Here is a 4,925-nt window from a genome sequence, read left to right on the forward strand (position 1 = left end):
CTTTGACTTGGTAGCAATGCTTTCTCTCCACTGGGCCAGCTGATCTCTCTCTATATATTCCCGGTGTAGAATACCATATAATTATCTGATTCAGAGTGGTCAAAGCTGGTATTGATGTTCATGAATTCCAATTTATTTTTAACTGTTTCCAGTTTTCCAATATTCACATACATTTCCATGTCCCAATTATTAAATGATGTTTGCTACTGTTTTTCCTCATTTCAACTGACTTCCAATCTGGGCACTACAACTACACTACTATAACTATACTCATTCCTCTAGTGTTCATATTGTCCTCATGGTGTTCTCTCCAAATAATTGAAGAGTAATGATGTCAGTTTGAGGACTAAGGTGTGCCTGACTCAGGTCAGTCTTTCCAATCACTTACTATGTGTCTAGAGCTGGGCAATGAATAAGGATGACAGAAAAAAAGAATTGACACATTGGAGCTGTGGTGCTGGAAAACAACACTGAGCGTCCCATGGACAGCCAAGAGAACTATATTTTGGAGAGGGTGTGGCCAGAGTGCTCTTTGGAGTCAAGAATAATGGACTTGGCTTCACATTCTTGGGGCATGGTGGTAGAAGGGTGGAAGGGTGTTAAAGGAGAGGAAGACCATCGACAAGGTGGATTGACATGGTGACTGCCACAAAGGGCTCTTGTGTGTCTGGAAGTGTGGGGATGGCACAGGATAGAACAGGGTTTAGATCCTTTGTTCACAGGGTCACTATGAGTTGTACTCAACTCAGTAGCACCTAACAACAACAACAACAAACAAATGCTCTGATGCTGATCTGTAAGTGGTTGTGCTGCTAAAGCAAAGGCCCTATCTCCCTAGGGGTTCAAATCCAGCAGCAGCTCTAAGAGAAGAACATGTACAACCTCTTCCTGTGTGATTCTATCCTTGTAAGCCCAATGGAGGGTCAGGTATGAGTTGATTCAATGCTAATGAGAAAGAGGGAGAGAGAAAATGCCCTGATGACAATTATCTGTTCCTTTACGATTTTATGAAATCATTTGCAGATGGGCTAAAATATTAAATAAGCCTAAAAATTGTCTTTGGTTCCTTAAAAACAAAATAGGCATATGTTTTTTCTGTTGGTTATTGAGCCCATGTGAGTGCAGTGAAGATCATTAGAGGTTTGCTTCCTCTATCACACACAGATGTCAAAGAAACCCCATTGGCATTCATCAGGACATAGACTATAGGCTTTATCATTTACAGGTGCTTTCATCTCTAAACTATCAAGGAATGGGGCATCCTAAAAGCAACACAAATAGTGAGAAGGAATGTAATAAAGGAATTATAACCATGACAGGTTAAAATTGTACACATTCTATTTCCTTCCATTATGTCAATATGAAATAAATATTCATCTTCTGGAACATTTATCAGGTTTTGCTGAAGGGCAAAACAAACAATTGTATTTTTTTTTTTTTGCTTTTAGAATTTTGAATTTTAATTATGTACATAAATAGCAACACCAGAATAAGGAGTTCTAAGGCTTGTACATGATCTCTAGGTGAAAAGATTCCAGATTAGTCCATTTTTTAATGTGGTTATCACCCAAGACAAAGAATGTGTACTAAAGTTTTACCTGAAGAAGAAAGCCAATTTACCACATTCAATACTGACTTCTCTGCCATTTTTCTGTAGAAATACTGATTTATTGTATGGAGTTTCCAGTGTTTTTAACTGATTTTAAAATGGTCAGAGGAAGGCAAAGTTTACTTATTTCCAGGTGGATTCTTCACATTCCCTGGATTTTGAAAGTTCTTCCACAAATACTCCAGGACTATGTATCCTTGTAAACCCCAGTCATATAATGCTTCTCCGCTGACCTGGGCCATGCTGATGGCTTGTTGTGGATAACAGATAGAGGCAGCTAATCCCATGAAACCAGGTGGATATACCAACTTCTTCATTTTTGAACCTCTAGCAAAAATGAGTCCAACAAGACCAGCAAAACCAATAACACCAAGTCTTGGGGAAAATCCAGGAGGTGCATTTTGAAGATATCCATAATTGTCTACCCCCCATTGAACAATATTTTGCATCTTGGGCTTAGCATAGAAGTACTTTTCCTGACACCATGTTATATATGGACTGCAAAACTGTCGTAGCTGTGAAATGTTTTCTTCAAGTCGAGACCTTGGCTCTTCTACATATTTAGATTGAGCTTTCGGAACTGAATAGAGTGAAAGCTCATCAAGCTTGACGGAATCTTTGTCAGGCGTGTCCTTTGATGAAGCATAGACTCTCCAGGTGAGCAGACTCAGGCTGGCCGGGCCCACAGATCTCTGAATTACCTTGAACATGTCGCTGGCGGCCGCGGCTCTGTCTGGGTCACCTCGGCCTTGGCCCCGCCCACTACTGAGATGGGGCTACGGCAGCCCAGTAGGGCCTGGTTTCTCAGCCGACCGCGAATGGACTGTGGTGCGGTGGACGGCCGTCACAATTGTATTTCTTATTAATACTAGAAAAGACTACTTGTGTGTGGACCGCACCAAATTGTGTCTAATCTTGAGAAGAATGGGAATCCCAGAATACCTAATCGTGCTCATGAGAAACCTATTCTTGGAACAGGAAGTAGTCATCAGAACAGAGCAAAGAAACACTGCATGGTTCGAAATAAGGAAAGGAATGTGTCAGGGATGTATCTTGTCTCCATACCTTTTCAATTCATATACAGAACATAACATTTAGGAGGATAGACTTTATGAGGAGGAATATGGCATCAGAATTAGAGGTAGACTCATCAACAAACTGTATTATGAAGATGACACAATCTTTATTGCTGAAAGTTAGGAGGACTTGAACTTGTTGCCAAAGATCAAGGAATGATTACATTACATCGTATGGACTACATCTCAATGTCAAGAAAACAAAGACTCTTACCACTGGACAAATAGGCAGTGTCATGATGGATGGAGAGGAGATTGATGTTGTCAACAGCTTCATCTTGCTTGGATCCACAATTAACACCATTGGTACCAGCAGTCAAGAAATATGCAGATGCACTGCACTGGGAAAGTCTGCAGTTAGAGACCTCTCCAAATTATTGAGGCATAATGATGTCAGTTTGAGGACTAAGATACGTCTGACTCAGGCCATAGTCTTTTCGATTACTTGCTGTGAATCTGATAACTGGACAATGAATAAAGATGACAGAAAAATAATGCCTTTGAGCTGTGGTTTAGAGAAAAGTACTGAACATCTCATGGATGGAGATGTTGGTCAAGAGAACAAACATGTATATCTTGGAGAGGGTTCAGCCAGAGGGCTCTTTGGAGCAGATGATGAGGCTTCACCTCTCATACTTTAGGCATGTTGCTAGGAGGACATGTTGGGAATGTTAGAGAGGGAAATGATGCTGGGAAAGTTTGAGGGTCGGCAATGGAAATTAAGACCCTCAACCAAGTGGATTGACAGGGTGATGGCTGCGATGGGTTCTTGTGTTTCAGGAAGTGTGAGGATGGCACAGGATAGAACAGGGCTCAGATCTTTTGTTCATAGGTTCTGTATGAGTCACACTTGACTCAACGGCCCCTAATAACAGCCTAACAACCTCTCACCTGACTGGATAGTTTCCAAGGGATTGCAAAGTCTTTCTTAGGGAAGAAAGCAAGAAACATTATAAATCTAGAGTTTATAAATGTTTCTCTTGCTCATGATCCTCTAGAAAGGCTAGGTTTTCTTTCTTTCTGAAATCTTACATTTTGTTGCTGTTGCTGCACACCAGGGCTATAGGACCTAAAAGAATGTTTGACTAAAAACAGTTAAGAACAGGCCTGAGGGCCTCGGATTAAAGTCACCCACCTTTGGCTTGTTAGCATCACTTTCTGTCAACTAGGCCAACTGGTCTCTCTCTATGTTATTAATTTTCATCAAGTTGAAGCAACTCATAGCTACCCTATGAATGAAAATCCTCAACACTTGCGTGACTTTTATCCTTTCTCCAGGTTCATAGGCTTTGCGCAGGCAAGCTATTACAGAACTGGATGCCACTGCTGCTCCCAAGCTTGTTTTAATCAGGGAGCTCCACCAAACAATGTCCACCATGAATAACCACTATCACATTTCACACATCAGTGTCACAATGTTCAGCTTCACAGCAATGACAAGTTACCTCTATACGGCAAATGGACACACCAGGGCTATAGGACCTAGAAGAATGATTGACTAAAACAATTAAAAACAGGCCCTTGGGCCCTACTGTATTTTACCATTCTGGCATGCCCAATGCCTGGCAAACTCTGGGCCAGAGACCCCCAATTCATCTGGCAAGTCCTTTCTGCAGACATCCACTTGGGGTACAAAGAAAACCACAAGAGCCCCGAACGTTTCATACTTGCCTCTCTTCAAGACACAAGAGACCACATCCATCCAGTTGACACTGAGATTCATGAGACCATCCTACATTTTAGAAATAGATGTCTTTTATTCTATGTAAAATATTAGAGTTATTAGGCAAGTCTATTAACTGAGTGATCAAGTTTATATTGGAAGAAATGAGTATTCCTTAGACATAAGAACTGTGATACTTCATCTCACTTACTTTGGGCTTGTTATCTAGAGGGGCTAGTTTCTTGAGAAGAATATGCTGCTTGGTGATTTAGAGGGTCAGAGGAAAATAAGACACTCAATAAGATGAATAAACACTGTGGAGTGTAAGGTCTGAAACATTTATGGGAGATGGCCATTGAGTCATGAGATTGATGTAAGAGGAAATGAAAACCCAGAAATAGTTGACTTTCATGATAACTGAGCTGAAAACTCTGGAAATAGCTTGGAAGAAAGAGGTAGAGGTGACCCAGGAAGCAAGCAGAAAGCAAAATTCAGGAAGCTCTCAATGTGCAGGAGTAAGATAAATGCAGAAGAGAATAAGGAGAAAGTGAAAGTGATTGACAGAGATTTATGGTGA

At 40.9% G+C, this 4,925-nt stretch overlaps 1 pseudogene; it reads right to left on the bottom strand.

Annotated features, from left to right (window-relative positions):
• Positions 1–1,728: 1,728 nt before the first annotated feature.
• On the bottom strand, positions 1,729–2,319 carry LOC102854163 (annotated as a pseudogene).
• Positions 2,320–4,925: the final 2,606 nt, after the last annotated feature.

This window comes from Elephantulus edwardii, unplaced genomic scaffold (assembly GCF_000299155.1).
Source record: "Elephantulus edwardii isolate Elephantulus edwardi_28Jun2011 unplaced genomic scaffold, EleEdw1.0 scaffold00124, whole genome shotgun sequence".
NCBI classification, from domain to species: Eukaryota; Metazoa; Chordata; class Mammalia; order Macroscelidea; family Macroscelididae; genus Elephantulus; species Elephantulus edwardii.